The sequence below is a fragment of the Chiloscyllium plagiosum genome, unplaced genomic scaffold (genome assembly GCF_037043375.1).
Source record: "Chiloscyllium plagiosum isolate Xiang-an unplaced genomic scaffold, Cpla_swu_hap1 HiC_scaffold_32, whole genome shotgun sequence".
NCBI classification, from domain to species: Eukaryota; Metazoa; Chordata; class Chondrichthyes; order Orectolobiformes; family Hemiscylliidae; genus Chiloscyllium; species Chiloscyllium plagiosum.
The window spans coordinates 2,954,538-2,968,781 of NW_028270170.1; the positions used below are offsets into that span (position 1 = coordinate 2,954,538).

The 14,244-nt window shown below is 47.9% G+C and overlaps 1 long non-coding RNA gene across 1 annotated transcript in view; it reads right to left on the reverse strand.

Annotated features, from left to right (window-relative positions):
• Positions 1 to 1,681: 1,681 nt before the first annotated feature.
• LOC122539659 (uncharacterized) overlaps positions 1,682 to 14,244 on the reverse strand; it is a 57,561-nt gene continuing 44,998 nt past the window's right edge. The window contains exons 4-5 of the long non-coding RNA XR_015752463.1: positions 5,749 to 6,004; positions 1,682 to 1,734 (exon numbers count right to left, since the gene is read on the reverse strand). This is a non-coding gene — a long non-coding RNA (uncharacterized LOC122539659). The remainder of the gene's footprint in view (positions 1,735 to 5,748; positions 6,005 to 14,244) is intronic.

A 14,244-nucleotide genomic window follows, 5' to 3' on the forward strand; every position in this document is an offset into this window, starting at 1 on the left:
CAGGGAGGAGAGGGGGCAAACAGGAGAGAGAGGGGGCAAACAGGAGGGAGAGGGGGCAAACAGGGAGGGAGAGGGGGCAAACAGGAGGAGAGGGGGCAAACAGGGAGGAGAGGGGGCAAACAGGAGGGAGAGGGGGCAAACAGGAGGGAGAGGGGGCAAACAGGGAGGGGGCAAACAGGAGGGAGAGGGGGCAAACAGGGAGGAGAGGGGGCAAACAGGTGGGAGAGGGGGCAAACAGGGAGGAGAGGGGGCAAACAGGAGGGAGAGGGGGCAAACAGGGAGGGGGCAAACAGGAGGGAGGGGGGCAAACAGGAGGGAGAGGGGGCAAACAGGGTGGGGGCAAACAGGAGGGAGAGGTGGCAAACAGGAGGGAGAGGGGGCAAACAGGGAGGGGGGCAAACAGGAGGGAGAGGGGGCAAACAGGAGGAGAGGGGGCAAACAGGGAGGGGGGCAAACAGGAGGGAGAGGGGGCAAACAGGGAGGAGTGGGGGCAAACAGGAGGGAGAGGGGGCAAACAGGAGGGAGAGGGGGCAAACAGGGAGGGAGAGGGGGCAAACAGGAGGAGAGAGGGCAAGCAGGGAGGAGAGGGGGCAAACAGGAGGGAGAGGGGGCAAACAGGAGGGAGAGGGGGCAAACAGGGAGGGGGGCAAACAGGAGGGAGAGGGGGTAAACAGGGAGGAGAGTGGGCAAACAGGAGGGAGAGGGGGCAAACAGGGAGGAGAGGGGGCAAACAGGAGGGAGAGGGGGCAAACAGGAGGGAAAGGGGCAAACAGGGAGGGGGCAAACAGGAGGGAGAGGGGGCAAACAGGGAGGAGAGGGGGCAAACAGGAGGGAGAGGGGGCAAACAGGGGGGAGAGGGGGCAAACAGGGAGGGAGAGGTGGCAAACAGGAGGAGAGTGGGCAAACAGGAGGGGAGAGGGGGCAAACAGGGAGAGCGGGCAAACAGGAGGGAGAGGGGGCAAACTGGAGGGAGAGGGGGCAAACAGGAGGGAGAGGGGGCAAATAGGGAGGAGAGGGGGCAAACAGGAGGGAGAGGGGGCAAACAGGGAGGGGGGCAAACAGGAGGGAGAGGGGGAAAACAGGAGGGAGAGAGGGCAAACAGGGAGGAGAGGGGGCAAACAGGAGGGAGAGGGTGCAAACAGGAGGGAGGGGGCAAACAGGGAGGAGAGGGGGCAAACAGGAGGGAGAGGGGGCAAACAGGAGGGAGAGGGGGCAAACAGGGAGGAGAGGAGGTAAACAGGAGGGAGAGGGGGCAAACAGGGAGGCGAGGGGGCAAACAGGAGGGAGAGGGGGCAAACAGGGAGGAGAGGGGGCAAACAGGAGGGAGAGGGGGCAAACAGGGAGGAGAGGGGGCAAACAGGAGGGAGAGGGGGCAAACAGGGAGGAGAGGGGGCAAACAGGAGGGAGAGGGGGCAAATAGGTGGGAGAGTGGGCAAACAGGAGGGAGAGGGAGAGCAAACAGGTGGAGGGTTGCATGGAAAAGCAGAGGGAGAGAGGTCAGTGTGGATAAGTGGGGGGGATTGGAAGGGGATTAAAGGGAGGGGTGTGGAATGTGGGGTGGAAGGGGTTGGGGGTTGGAGCAGTACATGTGCGGTTGGAGGGGAGGCAGATGTCACCATGAGGCTGTCTGGGATTGGCCAGCAGCCAATAATGAAACAGTGAGGAATATTAGAACTGTTCTCACTCTTCACAGCTGGTCCAGCTGATAGTTCCCGTTCCGGAACATAAATAATTCTGAATAAACAAGGAGATGAGAGTAAAAACCAGAACGGTCTGTATGTTCCATAAAGTGACATTCGAATAAATCAGCGTGTACGTATCTGTCTGTGCATCTCAATTTTGTGTGTGTGTGTCTTTTTGTGCGTGTATGTATGTGTGTGTGTGTGTGCCTGAGTGTGTCTTTGTGTGTGTAAGAGTGTGTCTGAGTGCGTGTGTGTCTCTGAGTGTCTGCGTCTGTGTGTCTCAGTGTGCGCGTGTGGGTATGTGGCTGAGTTTGTGCACATTTGAATGTGTGTGTGTGTCTCTGTGTGTGTCTCAGTCTGTGTGAGTGTGTCTGAGTGTGTGTGAGGATGGATCTGTGAGAATGTGTGTAAGTGTGTGTCTCAGTGTGTGTGTATGTATGTGTGTATCTGAGTTTGTCCTCTGGTATCAGAAAGACTCAATAGGCAATCAAGGTATTTTTCAATGTATAATGTCAGTTACATCACACTGTAAACTTTTGCTATAAATTCTGTGCCTTAGATTTGTGCCATCCACAACCACCTGATTAAGGAGCGTCGCTCCGAAAGCTAGTGCTTCTGATTAAACCCTGTTGGACTATAACCTGGTGTGTTGTGATGTTTAAATCTGGTATCAGTGAACCATTCTCACGGTTGTGCACTTTCTTTCACTAATCTGTTGAATAGAAGCCACTGCTTTAAACAAACAATAAACAATGGGAAAGTTCCTTACTAACGGTCACGCATGGATTAGGGACCTGTGCAGCCAAACTCCCCCAAGGCTGGACAGGGACGAGAGCCAGGACCTCCCAGGGTGGTACAGATGGACAAAGGTCAGAGACATGGAGGGGAGAGACCATCAAGTGACTTAAAACTGAGGAGAGCACGTGAACCTTTTCCAGTGGTTGGCACTGCTGCCTCACAGCACCAGGGACCCGGGTTCGATTCTAGCCTCAGGTGACTCAGGTGTGGAGTTTGCACATTCTCCCCGTGCCTGTGTGGGTTTCCCCCGGGTGCTCCGGTTTCCTCCCACAGTCCAAAGATGTGCAGGTTAGGGTGAATTAGTGATGGAAAATTGCCCATGGTGTTCAGGGATATGTAGGTTAGGTGCATTAGTCAGGAGCAAATATAGGATAATAGGTTAGGGGAATGGGTCTGGGTGGGTTACCCTTCGGAGGGTCGGTGTAGACGTGTTGGGCCGAAGGGCCTGTTTCCACACTGTAGAGATTCTATTTTCTCTCTTGTTATTTGCAAACATAAAATTCAAGGATCAAAGGCTGTAATTAGGATCCCCACCTCCCCTCCCCCAGCCCCATGTGGGAACAAACTGTGTGCTAACATTTCCATTCCTCAAAAGCTCTTCTCCTTTAATAATTGAAGCTGTTTTTGAAAAGCCTTTTGAAGTCTCTCATTCTGCAGCTGATCAGAACCCGATGTGTTCCCTGATGGGATTCCCACATCATGGAGCATCTGCTCCCTCTTGTGGCAAAGACCCTATACAGCAAGCTGAGGCCAGGTTCAGTAATGGACAATGGGGGGACAGGGGAGTGTGGGGGACTGGGTACAGGGAGTATGCACTGAGGCAAATTCTCCTCCTTCCAATTGCAGCTGCGGGTTTGTCTCTAGTCACTTGAAAAGCAACATGGAACCTTCATTTAAAATCTTAATTGAAAGACATCACTTCTGACAGTGCAGTACTCCCTCAGACACCCCCCCCCCAACACACACACACACACACACACACACACACAGGTACAGACAGATACACAGGCGTACACTCACACGCACATAGACAGACACACACAATTCCTGTACATCCTTCAGTGGTGCTCTGACCCACCCACAGAGGGCACTATGGTACTTTAAACATCGATGTGAAGGTGCTGGTGTGGGACAGGGGTAGACAAATTAAAAATCACACAACTCCAGGTTATAATCCAACAGGTTTATTTGGAAGCGCTAGCTTTTGGTACGTTGCTCTTTCACAGGTAGCTGTGGGACTGCATCATGAGACACAGAATTTATAGCAAAAGATTACAGTGTCATGCAACTGAAATGATGTATTGAAGTGACATTTCAGCTGCACGACACTGTAATCCTTTTGCTATAAATTCTGTGTTTCATGATGCAGTCCCACAGCTACCTGTGAGAGAGCAACGTACCAAAAGCGAGTGCTTCCAAATAAACCTATTGGACTATAACCTGGTGTTGTGTGATTTGTAACTTTGAAGATTGGCACTGAGTGTGATTATTGCTTCCTGTATTAAAAACCAATAGGATGCTGTCACTGTGGGATACAGGCCCCTCCCCTGGACCTGGAGATAATGAGGGAGGGGATCACCTCATCACTCTCCAAACAAACTCCCTCAGCCCGAGCTGTTGTGGCAGAGTGTATCCAGTGAGCCACAGCGCTGACCAATTTACAGAAACACACAGGACCGGGGGAGGCAGTACCCTCTCTCCAGTTGTGGCTGGGCCCAGTATTTATTGCCTGTCCCTGGTTGCCCCTTGAGAAGGTGGGGGTGAACTGCCTTCTTGAACCGCTGCAGTCCATGTGCCATGGGTAGACCCACAATGTCCTTTAGGGACGGAATTCCAGGATTCTGACCCAGCGACACTGAAGGAACGGCGATATATTTCCAAGTCAGGATGGGGAGGGGTTTGGAGAGGAACTTGCAGGGGGTGGGGTTCCTATGTACCAGCTGGCCTTTCCTTCTGGATGATGGTGATCATGGACATGGAAGGATCAGTTTGACGATCTGTGTAGATGGTACACACTGCTATGACTTTCATAGTCCCATTGTAATGGAAGCAGGAACAGGCCATTTGGCCCATCGAGCCTGCTCTGCCATTCATTAAGATCATGGCTGATGTATCCACTGTCTCAGCTCCTCCTACCCGCACTATTCCAATAACCCTGAATCCCCAACCATACAAATACCATCCAACTGGGTCTTGAATATATTTAATGAAGCTGCCTCTACTGCTTCCTTGGGGAGAAAATTCCACAGATTCACCACTCCTCTCTGGGAAAAGCAGTTCCTCCTCATCTCTGTCTTAAATCTACTCCTCCTAATCTCAAGGCAATTTCCTCTTGTCCTAGTCTCACCCACCAGCGGAAACAACTTGCCCGCCTCTGTTTTTTTCTGTCTCCTTTCATAGTTTTATATGTTTCTGTAAGATCCCCCTTATTCTTCTAAGTTCTAGCGAGTATTGTCCCAGGCGGCTCAACCTCCCCTCACAGTGTAACCTCCTCAGCTCCGGAATCAACCTGTGAACCTCCTCCTCGCCACGTCCAAAGCCAGTGTATCCTTCCTCAAGTAAAGAGGCCAGGACTGGAAACAATACTTCAGGTGCAGCCTCACCATCACCTGATACAATTCCAGCAGGACCTCCCTGCTCTTTAATTCAATCCCTATGACAATGACGGTCAATATTCTGTTTGCATACAGATTCCCTGTAGTTCCAGCAAATCAACTTGTAGTGACTGAGAGTAGGTGGCAGAGGGGGTGGAGAGAGTGAAGGGGATGGATGGTGAAGGAGGTGGATGGTGAAGGGGGTGGATGGTGAAGGGGGTGGATGGTGAAGGGGGTGGATGGTGAAGGGGGTGGATGGTGAAGGGGGTGGATGGTGAAGGAGGTGGATGGTGAAGGGGATGGATGGTGAAGGGGGTGGATGGTGAAGGGGGTGGATGGTGAAGGGGGTGGAGAGAGTGCAGGGGATGGATGGTGAAGGGGATGGATGGTGAAGGGGGTGGAGAGAGTGAAGGGGGTGGATGGTGAAGGGGGTGGATGGTGAAGGGGGTGGATGGTGAAGGGGGTGGAGAGAGTGAAGGGGATGGATGGTGAAGGGGGTGGATGGTGAAGGGGGTGGATGGTGAAGGGGGTGGAGAGAGTGAAGGGGATGGATGGTGAAAGGGGTGGAGGAGGTGGATGTGGAGCCAATCGCGTAGCTGCTTTGTGCTTATGGCCTGTAGCATGAACCAATCCTAAAGCCTCATTGGTCTTGTTTCTTTCTTAGATGTACTCACCAGTAATTGTTCCCACATCTTGGAATTGTTTGGCAGGCAGCTGTTCCCTGAGGTATCCATCATCAGGCCCAATGGTGAAGGCTGGTCGCTGCAGGTATGTGGACAGAGGGCAGGTTGCAGTTTGTGCTAGGCCCTCCAGTTTGGCAGGGATTATAACCAGCGGTGATCTCCCATTCACCAGGCCAAGACCAGACCCTGGTCACAAACTCAGAAGATAATCCCCACCTGGTCTTTAAAGCAGCTGTCTCCAGAAAGCCTGAAAAAAAGCAGCGAGTAACCACAAAGAAAGTGCCATTATTTATGCAGAAACCCCGAATATCCCAAAGAGATCAGAGCTGAAGACATGCAGCTTTGACAATAGAAGGCCACTCAGCGCTACCAATGTCGGACCCAGTTATTAAACATGTTCGGGACAAAGACTGAGCAATTTCGAGTTATCAAGACATCAAGGCAGGGGGTCCTAACTCAGGAAAACACCATTGAGCTATTACTCAGTACTGACATAGAAATGAGAGCAGCCCTGAGGGGCTGAATGGCCTACTCCTGGTGCTAGTCCTTTACCTCAGATCCACATCCCTGAACACTCAACCCAGAGGGAAATGAAACCAGTGCCATCTCACTAAGAAAACTCCAAATACTGTGACGGGGGCAAGGGGTAAGACCATAAGACCATAAGACATAGGAGCGGAAGTAAGGCCATTCGGCCCATCGAGTCCACTCTGCCATTCAATCATGGCTGATGGGCATTTCAACTCCACTTACCTGCATTCTCCCCATAGCCCAGTGTCCCACACTGAGGGGAACCGGTGATCCAGTGTCCCACACTGCCACTTGTATGAGGAAGTGCTACTTGCCCCTAAATACTTTAAGAACGGGGAAAAGGGAATGTGAGAAAGACATTGGCAAGTACCATCGGGAAAATCTTTGTAAATTTACTAAAGAAGAATTGAGGAGCTACGGGATGTGGGGCAGTTTGAGTGGGAAACAGAGAAATTGTGAAGATCTGTTCCTTGTCATCAGGAGTCTGTGGAACTCAATCAATTACACATTGTCATGTTAGTCAGAGATATACCAGGCTGTAATCTTGCTGTTACATGGGAGAGATTATTCTCCATCTCGAGAAATTTTCCAACTTCTATCTAGCTAACTGACTCCACCCACACTGTACTAATTATGCCTACAGGGAGCAACTTTGTGACCTCATCACAATATCACTCCACAGTCCGAAATTCCTTATATAGTCAACACATTCTCTCCCCAAGTCAGATCGAGACCAGAATAGCCACTGTACATGAGAAACAAATCAAACTGAGTATCCAAACGAACTTTAGAAAGTGAGAATGGAGAGAATTCAGGAATTGTCTCCCTGTATTGGAACACTGCATTTGTCCATAAGTCCAAAAGCAATAGGAACAGCAGTAGGCCATTCAGCCCCAAGAGCCTCCTCACCCATTCATTAGGATCATGGCTGATTGGACATTTCTCAGCTCCAGTCTGTTAAGTTTTAAACAGTGACAGAGTGAAACCTGTCAGCTCCAGGATTGTCACTTTAATTGTGGATATATTCCAGGAATCAGTCATTTGGGACAAAATGACTAGAAATCTGGACACATTGAGTTGATCAGGGAGAACTAACCGGAATTTGTGAAGGAACATCACATTGAATTAATTACACGGGATATGCAACCCCATTCTCAGTGATTAAAGACTTAACAACAATTTAGGTTTGTTCAATACACTGCATCATTGTATAACACCTTGATGTTTTACTTTCAATTCTGTGTCTTATGATCCTGCCCCAATAGCTACCTGATGAAGGAGCAGCGTTCCGAAAGCTAGTGCTTCCAAATAAACCTGTTGGACTATAACCCCCTGGTGTTGTGTGATTTTTAACTTTGTCCACACCAATCCAACACCAGCACCTCCACATTATGGGATATACAAGCAAAGAAACAGGCCATTCAGCCCGAGCATTCCATGCTGGCGTGTATGTTCGACTCCAGTCTCTTCCCATCATCCTTATACAACTCTGCCAGTGTCACCTATTACTCTCCCCTCTATTAGGGGCAGATTTCATATAAATGCATTTGGGTTATTTGTCTTAAACAGTGTTTGTTGGGGAAACATTCCATATTCCCAACCACTCTTAGATGAAACAGTTTCTCCTGACATTCTCTTTCTGGGTTTTTGGAGACTGCTTTCTCCTGATAGTCTTGTGTTTCTTTCTCAGTGTGTGACAGTTTCTCTGTGGCTGCTGGCTCCAGATAAGATTATTCCAATGTTCTCCCCTTTCCCATCCTTTGAAGATTGTGATCATCTAAAACTCTGTTGCCCAGGTGTGATACACACTGTTTTTTTTCTATATTATTAATATAATTTACTTTAGGTTTTTGTTTTATATTATTGGTTAAATATTGAATTCTTGATCAATAACACGTGGGTTTTCTGTGTGTCTGAAGTTAATTATTAACTTTTAACTATTTCTGTAGCCATGGGGATTTCTTTTAATACAGTTTGCAAGGGCTACTTTGGCAGCCTAATGGGATTTGCTTACTTTCGAATTTTACAGGCAGAAGTGAGTACTGCAGATGCTGGAGATTAGAGTCAAGATTAGAGTGGTGCTGGAAAAGCACAGCAGGTCAAGTAGCATCCGAGTAGCAGGAAAAATCGACGTTTCGGGCAAAAGCCCTTCATCAGGAATCCTTTCGAATTTTACAACCTAGCAAGGTAGACAATTTTACTTCAAGGTTTCAGTTTGAAATTTCTAGACTTTGGGTTTTTTAAGCTTAGAGGAGAGATTTTTGATTCAGTTTTGTTTTCTGCAGTTTTATGAAGTCCTTGCATGGAGTGGCATGTATAGAGCAGGACTTCTAAGAATGGAGAATATAATGAAACCAGAATACTTTTGTGTGTGGAATGTCATTTCATAGAATACAACAGAATCCCTACAGTTTGGAAACAGGCCATTCAGCCCAGTAAGTCCACACTGACCCTCTGACAAGCATCCCACACAGATCCACCACTATCCCTGCATTTCCCATGGCTAATGCACCTAGCTTGCATATCCCTGGACACTACAAACTATTTAGCATAGCCAATCCACCTAGCTTACACATCTTTAAACTGGGAGAGGGAAACCAGAGCACCCAGAGGAAACCTTTGTGTATTAATGTTAGTCCCAAGCCAAGAGTGTTGGGATAAAACCCTGAAGAGGAATTGAAGCTGATTTGGTTTAAACTGAGGCATATGACAGCTCCAGGAATGAGTGATCAGAGTTGGATAAGGCTGAAGATAACAGGAACTGATAACAGGCCTTACAATGGGCTGTTATGTGAGTAGAATTGCACTGAGTCATTCAGATCAGCTAAGAGCTAAGATGCAGGAAATCAGTAACTGCTGTATTTACCAAATAAGGATGAACCACTTGGGATTGGTCATGTGCACAGATAATCCCAAATAAGGTAGACACTTGGCTCAGAGATCTGTGTATAAGGCAGCCCAGCAAACCCTGATTGTCCAGCAGGACTTTGACGAATAACACTGTAGGCAATACCCCATGTCAGGAGGCATGGTGCCAACTCTCCCTGGTAATAATATTTGGGGTTAATTACAGGACCCAGAGGTAGTGAAAGGCAGTGGTCGAGATATCTCTAGTAGTTACAAGCGTGTGTTATTCGTTTAAGTACTTTATAAATTATTTGGGTTTTATGGAGCTCTCAGTGTCTTTGCTGTATCTTTGTCTCACAGAGACGGGCAACCCCAGTCTAGACGTTAAAGTCAATGTTACCTTACATTTATTGAGGTGTTAAGAAAGAGATTCTATATGTGAACTCTATGCAGGTTTTTTTTTATTACAACCTGTAAAGGATTGATTCAGGATTGAGAGGATTCTACTTTTACCGTGTTTAAAACTCATAAAATTTGTGTCAAATAAATTGATTGGTTTATTTTTAGTAGGTTCATATCTTTTGCTTGATAAACCTCTGATTTATCATTAAAATCTGCAACATGGTATGTTTCTGTTGCAGTGAGAGAGCACCTTGTTAAAACCAAATGAAACAAAATGTCACCACTACAGCAACATGCACTGGAACATCGCAATATTCAACTATCCCTCTTCACAGACAGTTCAGACACTGATCCACATCATGGTTAGCACTGCTGCCTCACAGCGCCAGGGACCCGGGTTCGGTTTACCCTCAGGCGACTGACTGTGTGGAGTTAGCACATTCTCCCCGTTCTGCATGGATTTCCTCTGGGTGCTCCGGTTTCCTCCCACAGTCCAAAGGTGTGCAGGTCAGGGTGGATTAGCCAAGGGAAATGCAGGGTTACAGGGATAGGGTAGAGCGATGGGTCTGGGTGGGATGCTGTTTGGCAGGGGATGGGCAGTGCAGAATTGATGGGCTAAATGGCCTGCATCCACACTGTAGGGATCCTATGATTCGATGTTGGTTTTTTTTGGAGGGGGGCCAACACCACTTTTTTTCTAATCTATGAATGAGTTACCAATTTGTCTTGCGTCTAGTAATTACTCATCTCACTCTTTGGTAACACAAGTAGGCTTGGTTAAACTGCTCCTTTTAAAGCATAAATTCATCAGGTCTTGAAGAGAAGGGAGGGATCTTTTTAAGATTAAAAGCAAAATGCTGCTGATACTGGACGTCCGAAATAAAAACAGAAATTGCTGGAAGTGCTCAGCCAGTCTGGCAGCATCTTTGGAGAGAGAAACAGAGTTAACATTTTGAGTCTGATATCATTCTCCTAGAAACATTAACTCTGTTTCTCCCGTCACAGGTGCTGCCAGACCTGCTGAGTTTCTCCAGCAACTTTTTTTTTCTGTTACAGCCAGCCAAGCTGTGGGTGAGGAACTGAGGGGAGCCTGTACCCCCTGGAGATTGAGGTGTCCTGTCTGGAACCATAACAAATCCGCCCTTGGGGTCTGGTCATAATAGCTGTGAAAAAAACTCCTTCACCACCCCAACCGTTTTCCCACCACCCTCCCAAACCCCTCATCCCATTCCCCTTGTCCACCCTTCATCCTCACCCTCCTCGCCATGCCCTTCACTTCCCCAACACCTCGCTCCACTCCTCTCATACCCCCATCCTTATCTCCCTGCCCCGACTCCCCTCACCATGACCCTACTCACAAACACTGCGCTGTTATACAAACCTCCTCTGTCCCACAACCGGACTCTCTAACTCCTGCCATTCATCACATGACTGACTGTTCACCTGAGTTTGGACACCACCAGCCAATGGGCTGTTTGACTATGGGAGGCATCATATTGCTTCATTTAATCCGCCTGACGGGAATCAACATCCTGGGCACCACTGACAATAATCATGTTATCCCCACCTTGGTGGCGATCAGGTGACTCTGCACAGCACAGGGACCGACCCCGGGGGCTCTGTCACTGGCGGGGGGGCGGGGGGGGAGAGCTTGGTGTATGGTACACACAGCACACTGCCATGCCAGTGCAGTCTGGCCTGATTCTCTCCCTGTCTCTGTGTCACTCTCTCTCTCTGTGTCCCTGCATCACTCTGTCTCTTCGCTCCATCCGTTTTCTCCCCTTCCCTTTCTCTTTGTTGCTAGGCAGAATTTCCCAAGGCAAACATCCCGCCCCTTGTGTGAATATTTACACTTGTTTTGTGAATAAATTGGAATAAATTGAGACAATCTTTTTATGTGCAGGGTCTGTGTTGCCCCCACCCTTTCCTTTAACTTCCTCCCTACCTCCAGAAGGAGTTGGTCAATCTGATGAAGTCAGTGACAGTAACCCCACTGTGTAACTCAGGACTGAACTTATTCCTGGAGATTTCATCATCATGTGACCTTTTTATCTGCTGCTGCCACACCCAGTCAAATAGTCCTTTATTTACGCTCCTGTAAGCTTAAAACCACAATAAACAACAATACAAAAGTCACGCAATTTATTTTTCATGTTTGCCTTCCCCCTAGCTCTCCCTCCCTGTTACTTTCTTCCTGCCAGAAATATTTCATTTGCCAAAATGACTCTGGGCAGTTGGTACGCAGTGAAATGGGAAACAGTTTTACTGAACTCTTCAGGGTAAAAGACTGAGGCCAAAATCCCCGGTCTGAAATCTGAGGGCCATCACGTTCCTCTGTCAGCCAGTTTCACCTCAAACAGCCACTTACCCCAGAGCGCAGTTTCCTGGTTACAGTAATGGCCCCAGACTCACCCACCCAGCCACCCTCTAGCTCTCTCTCCAAATAGTGACAAGTGTCAGGAAGCTGAATATATCAAGAAAGAAAGTAAGAACTTGCATTTTGCTAGCACCTTTCACCACCTTACAACATTACAAACATGTTTAAGGCCAAACTCTTTTTGAAGCTTAATCACTGATGTAAGATCAGGGGAAATGGAAACAGGAGTAGGCCATTTGGCCCCTCAAACCTGCCCCACCATTCAATAGGATCATGGCTGATCCAACATTCCTCATGTCCACTTTCCTGCCCTTTCCCCCTAACCCTTGATTCCCCTCCTGATCAAGAATCCCTCTATCTCAGCCTTAAATATACACAGGGACTCTGCCCCCACAGCTCTCTCTGTGGCAAAGTGTTCTAAAGACTCACAACTCTCAGAGAAAATAAATTCCTCCTCATCTCTGTCTTAAATCGGTGCCCCTTTATTCTGCGACTGTACCTCTGGTCCTAGACTCTCCCATGAGGGGGAAACATCCTCTCAGCATTGACCCTGCCAAGCCCCTTCAGAATCCTGTACGCTTCAATGAGGCCACCTCTCATTTTTCTAAACTCCAGCGAGTAGAGTCCCGAACTATTTAGCCTTTGATCATAAGGCAATCCCTCCATATCATGATGTGGAGGATCCAGTGTTGGTTATAGTCCAACAGGTTTATTTGGAAGCACTAGCTTTTGGAGCACTGCTCCTTTATCAGGTAGCTGTGAGCACTTCCAAATAAACCTGTTGGACTATAACCTGGTGTCGTGTGATTTTTAACTTTGTCCATCCTAGAGATCATCCCTAGTAAACTTTCTCTAACCCGCCTCCAATGAAATAATATCTTTCCTTATATAAGGGGATCAAAGCTGCTCACAGTGCTCCGGATGTGATCTCCCCAGCACCTTGTACAATTGCTGTAAGACATCCCTGCTCTTGTACTCCAATCCACTGAAATAAAGACCATTCCATTAGCATTCCCGATTACCTGCTGCACCTGTGTGCTAGCTGTCTGTGTCTCGTGCACAAGTTCCCAAGTCCCTTTGTGTTGCAGCTTTTTGCCATTTCTCTCCATTTATATAATATTCTGTTCTTTTGTTCTCCTTTCTAAAATGAACAACTTCACATTTTCTCACATGATACTCCATTTGCCAACATTTTCGCGCACTTACTGAAGCAATCATTATCTCTCCGTAAGCCTTGCGACCTGCCTTTCCACCTATTTCTGTGTCATCTGCAAATTTGGTTATAGTACATTCACTTCCTTCCTTCAAGTGATTAATATATATGGTAAACAGTTGTGGTCCCAGCAGTGATCCCTGTGGAATTGCACTGGTCACGGGTCGCCAATCTGAAAAATAACCCCTTCTCCCCACTTACCATTTCCTGCCCATGGGCCAATTCTTTATCCACATCAATATACTACCTCCATCTCTGTGAATTCTTAGTTTATGACTTAACCTTTAGTGAGCATCCTTGTTGAATGCCTTCTGGAAGTTCAAATAGAAGATATCTACTGGTTCCCCTCTGCCCATTCTAAGATGTCGGGAACACTATAGCCCACAGCATTTATAAAGCATTTTCAATGTAACATTCCTTACCGTGAACAATGAAACAGAAATGGGTCACTTCAGCTGACTGTTGAGACAGCAGCTTCAATGACCCACGCCCTCATTGGGATTCCACCTCTGACCCTCGGAGCCTGCCTGAGAGTGACCACCTTCCCCAGTAGCTGTGCTGGCCACCCACAGCTTGCTGACCAGGACAGGTCAGTCTGCCGATGGTCATTAAAAGGCATGGTGTGGATTTGGGATTCACCTTTAGCTGCTATGCAGGGCATTCTGACCCAGTGGGAAACTCAGGTGAGATTTAATATTTTAGCAAAAGGTGCAGCATCTCATTAGACACTGATCAGACAGACTTGTGTCTCAGAAATTGCCGTTAAACACACTGTAGCAGGTTAGGGCTGCTACTTGATAGTGTAAGCAGGAAGACAGAACAAGCATTGGACAATTATTGAGGTTTCCTTGAAGGGGAAGAGATCAAAAAACAGTCTGAAGCATAAACAAGAATTTTAGTTGTTGCTCAGAACTGACCTTGTCATCATAAGGTGTGTGTCCAGGGGGACAGGGTGAGTGAATGTCGCTCCTTCACAGCTTTTGTGTACCTTCATATCCACGGCCTCGGTCTCTCTCCCCATGGACCCCCTGAGCTGCTGAAAACATTGGGCCACAGCAAAGGGAGGAGCCTGATTAAAACTTTTCACTCAGAGGGAGAATTCTGCACAATCCCAGAG